At 37.2% G+C, this 15,887-nt stretch overlaps 1 long non-coding RNA gene across 1 annotated transcript; it reads left to right on the top strand.

Moving 5' to 3' along the window:
* Nucleotides 1-569: 569 nt before the first annotated feature.
* On the top strand, nucleotides 570-15,480 carry LOC144456668 (uncharacterized). The gene is made up of 3 exons (XR_013485682.1): nucleotides 570-659; nucleotides 838-976; nucleotides 14,844-15,480. It is a non-coding gene; the product is annotated as an uncharacterized LOC144456668 (long non-coding RNA).
* Nucleotides 15,481-15,887: the final 407 nt, after the last annotated feature.

The following is a 15,887-nucleotide window of genomic DNA, read 5'->3' on the forward strand; positions in this document are numbered from 1 at the left end:
ATTTTGATCCACACTTATTCACAAATCTTGTACAAGCCTGTAGCAATGACAAGATTAGTAATCTTGTACAACATTGGCCTTTGAAGAAGCCATTTATTGAGATATTAGTATAGTTCATCTTGCCTACTGTGACAATAAGTTAACAACTTAATATGTTCCATATGACCTATTCACAACTCTATTTTGGCACAACCCTGTCATATATACATTAATAAATAATGTTATTGTGGTCTTGTTTGAAGTTTTGCTCATAAGTTTAAATATCACCACTTGAAAATATTTTTACAGAAGACATAAGGAGTGTTGACACAAAACTACCTAATCCCCCATCTTTATGCCACAAAAAGAAATAATGCTTATGGTTTTAGATAACATATCCATGATTGTCACATTATTAAATTAAGTATGATTAGAAAAAAGTATTAGAAATTCACTAGGAAATTTATTATTTATATAATATCTTACAGTCCCAACAGATAAATTTTATATCCACTCTATCACTGAAACTTCACTAGCAACCCCACAAAATTGGTGGTGCAGGTGTTATCGTCTCTATTTTATAGGTGAAGGAACTGGAACTCAGTTAAGTGACCTGCCCAGAGTCATTCAGGTCATCAGAGGAGTAGCTGAGAATTGAACCTAGACTCCTCTGACTCCAGGTTGGTGGTTTAAAAAAATATTACATATATATGTATATGTATATAATATTACACTACCTCTTCGCCTCATATGCTGTACTGCTTTCTTGTGACTTACCTGATAAATCTTTAAGCTCATATTGGCAAAGGACTATGATTGAACACTTGCATTTCTCTCAAACCTCTGTTGACTAAGCAGGGCGGACATGAGTAGAGGGATAGAAGAAGAAATCCCAACAGCTTTCTCAAGCCTCCCAAGTGGGCCTTCATAGTATGGCTTCATTATTTCATTTACAGCATCGTGAATTCACAGCTGCCAGACAAATCCATACCAAAATGTAAGTATGAAGTGCATTCCAAAGCCAAATGCAAATATTCTTCCTAGTCTCCATTTGCGGATTTCGGTGCCAGTGTTTCCATTTGACTATTTAGATATTTTGGGTATTTTGGGCAGGTCCTTCTTTCTCCAAATATTAGCCAAATTCCACTGGCTCTCAGTTTACCATTATAACTTTAATTTTTCTAAGTCTTGAAAGCTTTTGCTCTGCAAGAGTCCTCTACTAAATGCATCCCCTCCCACCACCCTAAGTAATGCTTCAGTCACCTGTTAACAGTTTAGCAGAGATGAAGAAGAATAGCTACCAGGATCTGCACCTGGGACAAGAGTATTTGTCTAGGGTGCCAGGGGGAAAGGGGCATTGATGGGGGAAGATAGGAGAGCTCTAAAGACAAGCTTCATCTACTTCACAATTTGTCCCCAGGGCTGACTGGATGATTAAGATTTGACTGGACTGCAAGTATTTGATTTTTCAGCAAACACTTGAAAATAGATCAAACATTTTAGAACTATTCTCTGATGCCTGAGAAGGATATGTTAAAGCTGAAGTCCAAACAGAAGCTGGTGTCTTCAGGAGTGATAAAAAATTAATACATTCAGGAATTGGGTTTGCTTATAGTTCTCTCATGAAGAATAAGAATTTGTTAACTAAAATCAAGATAGAGGGTCTCATTTAATCTGTCATTACATGAAGATATTGACTGAACCCGGATCCCTAATGCAACAGGGCAATATCCTGTTTGAAAGGAGCTGTAGCTATGCACTTCCTGATTCTTTAATTATCATAGGTGTGAAGGGGAGCATGGACCAGGTGGTCTGGTACACTGGCACTATGCATACCCATAAATATGGAGCCACGACTTTTTTGTTCAAATGAATAAAGGTTTTGCATCGACAGTAATGATCTGATGCTAGTTTTGAGAGAACTCTGGACTATGGAGTCAGGAAGACATGTTCAAATCCTGTCTCAAACACTTACTGGATGTATGTCTCTGGGTAAGTCACTTAGCCTCTCTTGGCCTCAGTCTCTTCTTCTGTAAAACAAGAGGGCTGGCCTCAGTAATTTCTAAAGTTCCTTCTAGCTCTGTATCTATCATCCTGATTTTGTTTCCTTCTGCAGACATCAGTGTTTGTAATTTAATGATGCCACACTCTCCCCTAACTCTTAGAAGCAACATGTACATGTATGCACTAGATAAGCCTATATGTAACAAATTACAATAGCAACACATATAAAGAAGAGAGATTCTAAGATTTATTTACTATTCAGCACTATGGGCCCCACAAATCATATATGTAAATTCCCTTTAAAAAAAGATTTTGTATTTATTTTAGATCACATAATTTTTTCAGATAAATATTTTTAATAGAATTAGGGATTTTGATAATACTAACTCATTACTGAATGTCAAAGGCATGTGCATTAACAGTAGTGGGATCACCAGAATGAGCTCCATAATATTTTAGCTCCTTGATCTTCTGTAGAAATGCTGAGGCCCTTGCCCATTTTAGTCTATGAAAAGCTGACCCCCGAGGCATGACTATTAAAAAAATTATTTTAAAGGCTACAAGACACACGGATTTGACTTAACTTGATATTCTTTTACAGCTGAGGTTCTTAATAAAATTGCATTTTTACTGATTGGTCACATGAATCCTGTGCTGATCATGCATTGTTTGTGAATCAAGCCAAGAGTCATTTAAAAATGGCTAGCATTAGGGAAACTTAATAGCTTTTTTTTTTAGCAGATTATTTAAATCACTGTAGCTATGATTTCAAATAATTTATATCCAAACAGAAAGACTCCAGTGAGCCACAGAAGACACCCTTGCAAGGAAAGTAAATTTTGGATTAAAACTCATTCTATTGCTGGGTTGTTGAAGAATTTTTAAAATGGAGAAATGCTCTTTCATTCTCTCCTAAATCTTTTATATGAATGGAATTATTGGGCAAAATAAAATTGTGTGTGAGTACATGAATTTTTAGTCTATTCTATGTATGTGTATATGTAATTGTACAAACACATATTTTCTAGCTAATGCTCAACAACAGGCTGAATGCCCAACATTTCATGTATATTGCATGATTGACTTGGTAAATTAAACTCTCCCCATTTCAAGAATGAGTGTGTTGAGGGAGATTCTTTTATTTTGTTTCTCATTGAATATTATCCAGACCTTCAGGTTAATATTCAACACCAGTCTGCTGCCCAACAATTAACTGTACCGTATAGCTTCAAAGAATGTTAGAGTTGTAAAAGACCTTGGGATCCTCTAACCCAAGCCCCTTAATTTTACAGATTAAGATACAAAGGTAGGGAGAGTTAAAATGACTTGGCCAAGACCTCATAGCCATGTAGTGGCGGACCCCCTGCTCATCTTCTGAATGCCCACCTCGTCTAACTTTTATGAACCACCAATGTCCATCAGCAACATTCAGAATGAATTTTAGCTTCCACAGTATAAAGTAATGAATCAACTGGCACATTCAATAAGAAATCTGAATTCTCCTGAGGATGTAATTTCTGAAGATTGCAACAGATCTTGAGAATACCTTAAAAGTAGTTTACTAATTAGCAGGTTGTATGTATTGACACATCTGTTGACAATCTAGTTCTTTTCTGACTTAACTGATTCCAGGATCTACATTACAGACCCTTAGCACATCAAAAGGCTGTTTAAATTAACCATGGGATCAAAAGATTAAACATGATTATAATTTATCACTTTGTTCATTTAAACACTGTTTTCATGAGCCAACAATGTCATGTCAGGTAGGAATCCATCTGTTAAGTAAACACCTCTCTTGGTTGAGAATAAAAATGTCAACACAGGCAAAATACACTTTGCAAATGCTTGATGCATATTAAAAGATTCATTATATTATTGTCCTGCATGCTTGAAGATGACCCTTAATGATAATTTTCTTATTGTGACAATGTGATCGAAAGCTCTTATTGCCAACAGTCCTTACTTCATGCTGTATTTTGTAATGATTAGCTAATGAGGTAGGACTTTCTGACAGGATGGTGATATGCTCTCTAAATAAGCAACTTGACTATTTAGAATGGTTGATTAGTTTATGGTTTGTTTTCCCAGTGGCTACTCATCTGATTTAGCACTCAGTTTAGGAAAAGGATTGCAAAAAAGGCTTCCATTGACAATCTCACCTGCAATTTTCAACAGTACAATTTTTAATCTTCTGGTGAGAAGTCATGTTCATGGTATAAATAGTAACCGGTGTGCTAGTTCAACAATAACTTCCACCTTCATTTTGAAGATACTGATTTTGTTTCTTAGGTCTATTTTCTTCTAGCAATTGGAAGGCAATAGGATCATTAGGTGATTTATATTGTTGGGAAAATAAATTACAGGTAACTTGAGAGGGGGCAAAAACGGGCTTGTTTTATTTTGTAGCAAAGATTTAAAAATTGGAAAAATACATCAATATAATAATATCTAATGAGAGAAATGTTGTATGCAGATGTCTGTCTATTAATCCCCCAAAGGACTGAATTCTTTTGTTTATATGAGTAACATTAGAAACAAACATGTTACCAAAAATATATTCCACTTAAAAGAATGGAAAAACACAATATGAATTTAATGGCAAAAAATCTGTTTTTGAAATGGATTTTAAGGTTTAAAATGTGAAAAGAACTGTAATTTTAAAAAGCATGCAGTATGGTTTGTAAATATACCATTTCCCCTCTGTGGGCCTCTGTTTCACCTCCTGTCAAATGAGGGAGGATTTTATTAGATGATCTCGAAGGCCCCTTCCACTTCTCACACTCTGACTCTGTACATGCTACTCCCGTGAGTCAGATGGTGATTGCATTTTATACAGCTTTTGATGTAGGAGCAAGGTAAACTAGGGCCCAAGTTATGTACCTTTTACATGATGCAAAGAAACCTAATTTCATTTTAGTTGTTTCTGAAGTCTCCGTCTAGGCACATTGGCAACCAATTTCATTTTCATTGCAATGCATGAATAGCAAAGTCACATACTCTTAAGTTAATTCAAAGGGCATAAGAAATGGAAAGAGAAACATACAATTTTTGTTGTTGCTATTGTCATTTGAAATTTCCACAGTGTCTTTGCACATTGGGCACCATTTCATTTTTATTGCATTGCACTGAGAGCAATGTCACATTTCATTAAGTTAACACCAAGTTAGTAAAAAAGAAAAGCAGAATATTTTGCTGCTATTACTGTTGTTCAAGATTTCTGTCCTGTAGATACTTATTTTTTATGGCGACAAGTTATTTCAATAGGGGAATGCATTAGAAAACAATGTGGCTTTTTTAGCCAAATTAGCTACTCACTTGGGCTTTGACCTGTGATTTTGCGTGCTTCCTGGGCTATGTGAGGGTAAATAGGTCAGTTGACTAGCATTGGAAACTCTTTTATGACCAACTGGTCAAGGAAATAATAAACTCAAACTATCCTTCTCTAGCCTTGCCATCTTTTCTATTGAATATATGGAGACCAACCAAGAGCCTTAGCAGATTGGTTGGTAACCTGAGCTGCCATGTTTCAGGGACCGTCAGAATAGTGTACCTTAAAGAAATAGTATAGTTTAGTCATAAGGATGGTGATTTCCCTTGGGTTGCCCTGAGGTCAGCTCTTAGTATACATGGGTTGGAAAAGCCTCCTTTCCAATTAGGGCCAGTGTGACATGGTGGAAAGCTTACTGAATTTGGAGTTTCAAGGCCTGACTTTGTGGCCTTGAGTAAGTTACTTTTCCTCTAGCGGCCTCAGTAGCCTTCATGTGTAAATTGAGGGAATAAGTCTAAATGATTTCTGAAGTCCATTCTAGCTGTAATAACAATAATAATAATAATAATAATAATGATAGTTAACATTTATATAGTGCTTTAAGATCAGCAAAAGCGCAACTCTTAAAGGTAGATGACAGAATTACCATCTTCATTTTACACATAAGCAAACTGAGAATGAGAGGTTTGGTGATTTGTCCAGGGTCAGGCAGCTGGCATGTGTCCGACTATATGTGTCCAATGCTCTCTGCCTTGCACCTCTCAGTTGCTCTGTAATCTCCAATTCTACAAAATTCAAATTCAAGGAGTGTTTATTTAAAGCCTAGCACATGTGAGATGTCCACTAATGTCTGATGCCATGTCTTGATAGTGGCGGTGACCCTAGCTAGGTGCTTGAAGCCAGTGCCAGATGAACACAAGCTCTGACAGTTTCTACCAAGGTTCTGAATATGCCCCAGCAACATATTGTACGTCTGTCACCTTAGGAACAGCATAGCTAAATTTGGAAAGTCTCATCTCCAGAAGGTTGGCTACCAGGTAATGATTTTTTTTGGCCGCAGTAATTCATAAAGATTCTATGAAGACTTGGAGGGGTTATGATTTGAGCAAGTGGAAGGAGTATTCCCAATAATGAAATCACAGACCTTTCAAAATACCAAAGCTGTGTGTAAGGTCATATGTTAACACAGGGAGCTAAGGTCCTAGGTTAACATAAGGACTGAGGGAAAGAAACAAAAAAAACCCCCACATGATTGTAATATGAAGAGAATGTAATGAATGCATGAGAAATACAAAGTGTTATACATTATGTGATTTAAAGTTTGGAGGGACCATAGAAATCACTAGGTTCAACCCCCTCATGTATAGATGAGTAGAGTTCCAGATGTAAAGTGGCTTGCCTAGGGTCACATAGGCAGTAAGTAGCAGAGACAGGATTTGAATCTAGTTTCTCTGATTCAAAATTCAATGCTCTTTCCTCTACACCATGCTAGTGTTTAGGTGGAATGATTATCTTAGGTTTAGCTGGGGTGGACCAGAGAAGATTTCCTGCATCAAGTGGCATTTGGGCTGGGCCTTTGGGGAAGGTACTAATATCTTCAGTGCTTAGTTCTAGAACCATGACAGATATTAATAAAATAAATTTGCTCATAGTTATCTTGTGTTAAACATTTTTCATTAGGTCTACTAGTCTGAAACTAAGGTGGAGCAGTACAGCCATATGGCTGTGTCCTGGGCTGACCTGAACAAGAATAAATAGCCATTATCATGACATATTTTGAGGGGTACCCTCTACATAATCTAACCTACTTGAAATTCCTATCCTTACTCATTTCTTTGAGTTGAGGTATTGTCCACAGAAGTACTATGTTAAAATACAGATATGTTGCCTGGGATGCATAATACATGAACCCATTAGCACCTATTAATACCTTAGGATAGAATAATTTATCAGGCTAGCTAACTGACACTTAAAGTTCCAGGACAGCAGAATATGGAGGTACCTTAGAGATTTTCCTTTATTCATTCCTCTTTTATTTTATAGTTAGGAAAATGGAGGCCTAGAGAAGACAAGTAACTTGTCTAAGCCACACATCTAGTTAATAATCAATTGACAAACATTGTTTTAGTTCCTTGAGAAAGTAGGAATTATGCTGATCAATGCAATGGCCAACTGTTAATTCTGGATGACTGTTGATGAAGCATCCTACCCACCTCTTGACAGAGAGGTGATGTATTCAAGATGCAAAAAGGGACCTTCCTTTTTTTTTTTGTCATGGCCAATGATGGAATTTGTTTTGCTTGTTTAGGTATATTTGTTTCAAGGGTTGTGTCCTTCTTCTTCTTCTCCTTCTCCTTCTCCTCCTCCTTTTCCTCCTCCTCTTTATCCTCCTCCTGCTTTTTCTTTTCAATGTAAGGAAGTAGGAGCAAGAGGAAATTGATGTTCAGTCATTGAAAAGGAAAGAAGGAAGGTAACAAGCATTATTAAGTGCTTACGATGTGCCAGACTCTACAACAGTAAAATAAAACAGAAGTTAAAAAAGAAAGTAGAGATTAAGGAAGTAGGAGAAAGGACAGGTCAGTTTTGAAGAGGGTAGATGGGGTGGCAGGTTAGGAAGACAGTGTACTGCCTGGTGAGGCCAGGCTGGAGCAGAGCACCCTGGTTTGCTATCAACATTTCAGTCCTAGGCATCTTCTGGCAGGGGAGGTCAAAGGCAGAGGAGAGTGGAAGGAGTAGACATGAGCAACAGATTTCATCTGCTTTGCTTTTTTGTTTAGTTCTCATCCTGGTTGTCAAACATCCATACTTACTCTTCCAAGTCTGTTTTATTTCAGTGATATAGGCCCTTCTTCCAACACAAATCTGTAAGGGGTTTCTGAATTAGAAATTTAAAATTCAAGAAACATTTATTAAGTGCCTACCATATGCAAAGCATTGTGCTAGGTGCTGGAGACAAAGTGATGAAAAATAACAGTTCCTAATGACAGGAAGTTTATAATCCAATTGGGGATGGAGTATAATAGCACTCCAATATGGTAGAATGTGATAGGAACGTAAAAGGAAAAATTCAGACCAAGTACTCTAGGACAATTTGAGGAGGTGGGAATCAGTCTCAGCTGGGGATTAGGCAAGATCATAGAAAAGGTGGCGTCTGGCCTGAGCCTTGCAGGAAGAATAAGTTACATATAAAATTTCAAAGTTAGAATGTACAACAGAAGCCATCTAGTCCACTTTATACATAAAAAGTATTCTTTGGACATAAGGACCTTGGTTGATGGGTACTCACTGCTTCTGGCAGCCCATTCCATTTTTTGATAACTCTGATTGTTAGGAAGTTTGGCCTTATATTAAGCTCAAGTTTACTTCCCTGTTATTTCCCTATTCTAGGTTTGTCTTTTGGAGTCAAGCAGGTCAGGTCTAATATCTCTTTTAGGTGGCAGTCCTTCAAATACCTTAAGACAACTTCATGTCTCCTCTGAGTGTTCTCATTTCTGGGCCTAACACCATCACTTTTTTTTCAGATTATCTTTATATGGCATGAACCATTCACCATCCTGATTTTCTTCTGGATATTTTCTAGATTTTCAATACCCTTCCTAAAATGTAGTACTCAGAAGGGAAGACCAAATGATCAGAGATGCAGTTGGAATTCATGCAACTATGTTCAAACTAGAGCAATGATGGTAGCTTGAGTACAGAAGAGGTTTCATATAGGAGAGATATTACAATTGAGTTAACTTGGCAACTGATTGAAGGTAAATCCTGAGGGAGAAGGAAGAGTCAAAGATGACAGCATTTTTGAGACTAGATGCTTAGGAAGTTGGTAATATCATTAACAGACCCAGCAAAATTGAGAAGAAGGCTCAGTTTATGGAAGGAAGCTTTCGATTTTGCACGTGTTGAATATCAGTGCTGTTGTAAAATCTGGGTGGAGATGTCCAGCAGGTTATTAAAGATGCGGAACTGGAGCCCAGAGGAGAGATTATATGGACATTTAGATTTGGGGAGGCAGGAATTACAGGGACATTTAGATGTGGGAGTCATCTGCCTTAGGAGTGGACAAGGTCACAATGGAGAGACTTTGGAGAGGGAAGAGAAGAGAGGACATAGTCTTACAGGGTCATTCAAAATAGTGAGTGAGAGAAGGAAGACTGGTCAGATAAGAAGGAAGGAAATTTGCAGAGACCAATGCTATAGAAGCAAAAGAAAGAGAATATGTAGGAGGAGAGGTAGTCACTAGTGTCAAATACTTCATGAAAGTCTAAGAGCATGAGAAATTGGGGCAAGTCCATTTTGTTTAAGAATTAAGAGGTAATTTTTAGAGATCAGCTTGAGGAGAGAAGTGAAACTGGAAGCCAGTTGGCAAGGGGTTAGGAAGTGATTGAAAATGAGAAAAAAAATTGTACTGAATAGACTCAATTTTTCTAGAAGCTTATCAGTGAAGTGTAGGAGAGATAGCTGAAGGAGATGACAGAATAAAAGGATTTTTTTTCCTAGCATAGAGGAGACCTGAGCATGTTTTTAGGATAGATTAGAGTTGCAACTAGGATGTGGCAGTCAGGTCTTAATCCTAGAGAGCTGCATCTTGCTCCCTGATGTGGTCCATAGATGGTATTGCTTGTTTCTCATATCTTATGGGCTTTCTTCAGCTCATATCCCTGCGGGAGTTGGGGTTGGGTGGAGGGAAGAACACTCTGGGAGAAAATAAGGAGGGATCAAGGTTATTGATGGTAGAGGTCAATGGAGTATGGGGTAGTATCCAGCACTTCTTAAACTATGGGTCATGACCCCATATGGGGTAGACCACCCTTTGACCCCTATGACAATATCAGATAAGCCTGTCTCGGTTGGGCCAGCTTGCCTCCTCTGTGCTTTCAAAGCCTCTTTTTCTCCACTACCTCTCCCTACCATTCTCTTCCCTATCCAGGACCTTCTAATTTCTGCTGCCCTCTGGAACCCTTCTTCATTTTAAAATAAATCCCCATTCACCCTAGGTCTTTTGCTCCCATGTTCTTTTTTGATCTTCAGATTCTCCCTGAAACTGAGCTTTCTCCTGAAGACATCACATCTCTCAGAACCTTCTCTCATACTGGTTGCTCCTTCTCTCACAGCCACAGACGTACAGGTCAGGAGGAAGAATTAGGCCTGCCTTGCTTCCTCGTGCCACTTTCACACCTTCCTTTTCCTACCATCTTGAAGAAGCCATCTTTCCTTCTTTAAATCTTACTTATTCCTGTCTGGATCCTTGTTTTCATATAGACTTCTAATTCACTTTCCCTTCTTCACAACAAGTTCAATACTCAGTAATTGGTCTTTTTCAACACAACCACTGACTCCATTGAAATCACTGGTCTAGTTACTTAGCATCATTAACTCTCATGACCTGTCAGTAGTCTCATGCAACCATGCACAAGAGTGGTCACAATTGAACTAAGATTACGTCTGGAGAGAAAGGAACAAATGAGAACGATCTTTTGTTGGAGGAATAAGTAAGATTTTGCAACTTAGTGAATATGTTATAAAGGATAGAGTGTTGAATATGGAGTCATGTAGACTTTTTTCAGATGAATGTGATTTACTTGCACCTATGGGTTTAATCTGAGTTATATGTAAGTATAACTAGTGATTATAATTATTCATTATTTAGTTGGTTTTTTTTTACTCCACCAAAGTCTTAGTCTGATGTCTTCTCATGCTTTAGAAATGATTCTATGTTCCTAAAGCTTATGCCAGTGGAGCACAAGCTCTTTAAGGCACATAGTGAGTGCTCAATAAATGCTTGTTGACTGATTATCAAGCTGTAAAGGCTTTGGTTATGGGTCTGGTGAAAGAATATCCTTTGTGTAAAGTTCATCACTACAGAATTAGAAGTAAGAATTTTTTACCCCAAAGCAACTTTTTAAAGTACTCATTCACTATATTGCAGAAAAGATTGTGATGAAATCACACATCCCTGAAGTAAGGATGGATATAGTCTATGACTAAGAACATTAGCTAGGCAAAAATAGGTCCTATTATTTGAAATGCTTAGGCCATTTTAATGGTTTGTCATTTGTGGGTGTTCTTTCAAAAGAAAATCCTCTCTCTATGTTTTGATAGCTATGTCTGTACTCTTCAAAATCAGTGGGTGAGAGAAATCTTAAACTTCATGAATTTTACTTTAGCTTTAATCCCCAGCCAACTTCCCCGGATAGCTTTTGTAGGATCATATGCTCATAAGTTTAGAGCTGGAATAAACCTTAAAGGTTATCTAGTCTGAACACCTCATTTTCTAGATGAAGACAATGAAGATCAGACATAAAGTGGTAAAGGTAAAGTAGTCGGTCCAAGTTCACACAGATAGTGCTAGAGTTAGCATTTGAACTTGGGTCATTTGACTGAAAGTCCAGCACCCTTTCCAGTGAACCATGCTACATACCCATAATTTTCATTTTATAGGTTTTGAAGAATTCCAAAATAAATATTTTGAGGTTCTTCCCACAAACTCAGAGTGATCATTAATTAGCTTTGGCTGGTTTGTTAGACAAGTCCATCAAAGAGTCATGGTACACATTTACCACAGAGGCTAATACTCATTTATTAAAACAAAAGAAAACAAAAACGTGTATGTGCATGAACATCCGCATTCTGTCAAGAGTTGCCAGACCATTTTAATCTTTCTTACCTTCAATAAAAGTGCTATAGGTAGCCAGAGGTGCAGGGCATTCCTAGGCTTGAAATTTTAGTTGAGATTGTTTACTTGCTATTTCCTGACCTTTTGGATGAAATCAAGAATCAAAGATATTTCGGGTTTGCTTAAAAAATGTTTGGGGAACATAAAGGAAAAGATACTCTTCTAGAAGAGGCATAAAATTAGCTATAACTTTAATATGAGATGCAAAAAGGAATAGCCAAATGATTCCTATTCACATTTTTATTATTTATAGTAAATACATGACAATATTGATGCTGTATTTGTTAGGAGTGCCTAGCACTGTATTCTGAATGCAGTAGGCACTTAATAACTATTTCTGAATGAAAAGGAATGGAATGGGGGAAATCCACAAGTGATGTTCTGTGCCAGGATAGAGAATCTATTTTCTATTGAGGCTCTTGAATCCAAAGAGGAAAATTCAATGAGTAACACTTAAAAGTAAAGTGCAATCTACTTCAGGGTTTTTTGATAGTGGCAATCATAGGATTTAGAGGCCCAAGGATCTAAGAGGTCACCTAATTATATTCTTATAGCCTTAGAGCTAAAAGGGACCTCAGAGGTCAACTAGTCCTGTAGGGTCAACTCAAATAGAAATTGGGACCACTAATCCATACATAAGGATCTCTGTGGGTCCCATATTGACTTAGTTTTAAAATGCAGTATTATCAATGTTTTATTGTATTTTTATTCATTTTGTTAACTATTTCCCCAATTGTATTTTAATCTGGTTCAGGCTGTACTCAGCAGCGAGGTGGGCTCCATGTGGACCCTGGGCCATGCATTTGATGCTTCTGATGCAGTCCAACCCTCTCATTTTTCAGATGGGGAAATGTAGGCCCAGAAATATGACATGACTTAACTAAAGTCACATAGGTATCAGGTGTCCAAACTGGGATTTGAGTCTAGGCTCCAGAGGAGAAACCAAATGTTCTTATCATTGTATTAAAGTGCTTCTTCTTGAGAGAGAGAAACTAAATGTTCAACTCATTTGCATCTGATTATATGGAACTAAAGAATTGCTTTTATTATTTCTTGTATAAATTGAATAAAGCTTTATCATCTATCAAGTTGCTTGTCTCCTCAAGAAGGGAGGAGGGATAGGAAAGAGGCAGAGAATTTGGAACTCAGAATTAAAAAAAAAAGATTGTTAAAATTTTTTTACATGGGGGAAGCTTGGAGTGGCCCTGGAGTCAGGAGGACCTGAATTCAAATCTGACCTCAGACACATAATACTCATTAGCTGTGTGACCCTGGGCAAGTTACTTAACCCCAATTGCCTTGCCAAAACAAACAAACAAACAAAAAAAGAAATTTTTTACATGCAAATAAGAAATATTAATGAAATAAGTAAAAATAATTTAAAAAAGTTTTATCATCAAAAGGGAATATAAAGCTTTATTTGACAAATACAAGAAATAATAAAACCAATTCTTTTGTTCCATATTATTGGTCATTAAGGGGAAAAGTGGTAAGAGGAAAGAGAGAGGAAGAGATTTAAAATAATGGGAGGGAGAACAAAAAGAGATGAAGGAAAGGGGAAAGAAATAGGGAAAGGTAGAGTTTGAGAGGGAAAAAGAGGCAAAGAATAAAAAAAGAATACTGGAGAGAGGGAATGGAGAGCAGGTTAAAAAAAAAAGCCAACATTTATTTCCCAGCTAATATCTCCTCCTTGTCTCCCACTCCCATCAAATAGTTCTGTTTTGCCTTTTTATAATCCCATTCTACCTCCTGCCCACTAGTAGATTATTCTTCTCTTCTGCATTTGGTAACTTGAATATTATGACCATTATCACTGTCACCGTTTTCTTCACTACCCATTCTTTTGCCCAAAGCCATTAGCTGGGAACTTTTCTCTAGCATCATGACTATTTCTTCCCTCTGCATTCTGAAAGGAACTTCTCAGAGTGATTCAATGACATGTCCATGGCTTGGAGAAGATAGGTACCTTGGATGAGTTACTTAGACAGTACAAAGGTGAGATGAAGGTAAATTCTTCTTCAGCAGCGCCACATTATAGTGTTTTAAGTATAATAGAAGTTGTGGGTTATTCTTTCCTGCTTTGAGTGTTTGTCAATGCATGCATATGAATCTTGTATTTTCAGCGTTTCTTTTGTGGTGGAGTTTTGAAATAAATAGCTCTCTGATACCTGATCTACTTTGTACATTGAGTACCTTTCTAGGCAGCTAGGGGGCATAGTGGATAGAGCACTGGGCTTGGACTCAGGAATACCAGAGTTTGAATTCTGTCTCAGATACTTACTAGCTGTTGTAACCCTGAGCAAGTTACTTAACCACTTTCTACCTTAGTTTCCTCATCTGTAAAATGGGAATAACAGTGGTATCTATCTCATAGAGGATCAAATGAGATGACATACATAAAGTGTTTTTTCCCCCCAAATCTTAAAATGCCATATAAATTCTAGCTACTATTACTAATTATTATTTGAAGGAAGTTTATTAATCCCTTTGGGGGATATGATAGCCATGAGCCAAACCTAAGCTTTAAGAAACTTTGCCTGGAGTTCTGGGTAGGAATGTAATGAACTAGAGGCAACAAGAAAAATCTCCACCACTCCCTTTGGGTCCAGGCAACCACAGGACTGAACTAGGTGCTGAGTCCAAAGATGGGGCCCATTAGGGTCTAAAGGATGCTCTTTATTCTCTGGGATAGAGGGTTGTTACATCAGACAGTAATGTTGAATGTCAGCCTGTTGAGAACAGGACTTGTTTTTGTTTCTGCTTTTGTATCCACATCTAGTCCCCATAGTAGATGCTTGATAAAGGATTGTTGAATGGTATGACATCTGATACTTTTCAGGAGATCTGAAACTCACCAGCTCTTTGATCTTTATGATTACCCCTAAAGTAGATAATATGTTTCTTTCTATTTCACAGATGAGGAAGCTCATACTCAGAGAGGATGCCTTGCCCAAGGTCATGTGACTAGGAAGTGGATGAGCTTGGGCTGGAAATCAGGTCTTCTGACTTCACATCCAATGTTCTTTTCATTATAGCACACTTGACTGAGTTCTTTCAAGTTGAAGCCCATATGTTCTCAAGTTACTAATAACTGTATTTATTTGGATATAGATGAAATAGCTGTTTTATTTGCCCTGTACAGACTTGCCCATGTTGGTAACTACACACTGAAATTGATCACTTGTGAATGACTTTGGAAAACTAAATGGACATGTTTGACAACTCCAGTTGTCTGGCAAAAGTTTTTCAAAGACAATCTAAGAGGATCAGATGAACATCCCACTGAAGAGCAATAAGATGGATTTCCAGTACTCTAGCCCATAGGATTATGAATTTATAGTAAAACTCTTTTCCTACAGTGTATCTGGACTAACATCATTTCGTAAAAACATGTATTACAGAAATTGAACAGTTACTCTGAGAAACTGATTTCTGAAGCATTCTATTCTGTTTGAGCAGTGGTGGGAGAGGAAACCTGTCACTTTTCAGTTTCCTTTCCCCTTGTTAGCATATGGGATGCAAAAAAACTCAATAAAATTTCAAGAAATATTCATCTTATATTTTTATATGTACATTAATTCTTATAAATAACAATCCACTTTGAATTCAACATAACATTGTTTTACTCATTGAACAGTGAGTCAAGTCAATAAACAGTGAGTCAACAAATATATATTAAACATCAACTATTTTCCAGGCACTGTGCCAGAGGCAAAAACATGGTTCCTACCCTCAAGGAATTTACATTCTAATGAGGGAGTTAATTTTCATACAAGATAGCTGCAAGGTAAATTTAAGGTAATGGCAAAAGTTTATTTTTTTCAAAGAACATTGATTCCTTTTTCCAATAGTTTAAGATTTTTTTTTTACCTGCCTGAGGTTCTTTTAGTGACCAATGGTCATACCTTCAACACACCTTTATCAAGATTAAGGAGTCAAACTTGAGTATGGAGCAGAGCA

This window comes from Phascolarctos cinereus, unplaced genomic scaffold, assembly GCF_003287225.1.
Source record: "Phascolarctos cinereus isolate Bilbo 61053 unplaced genomic scaffold, phaCin_HiC Scaffold_4;HRSCAF=312, whole genome shotgun sequence".
Taxonomy (NCBI): domain Eukaryota; kingdom Metazoa; phylum Chordata; class Mammalia; order Diprotodontia; family Phascolarctidae; genus Phascolarctos; species Phascolarctos cinereus.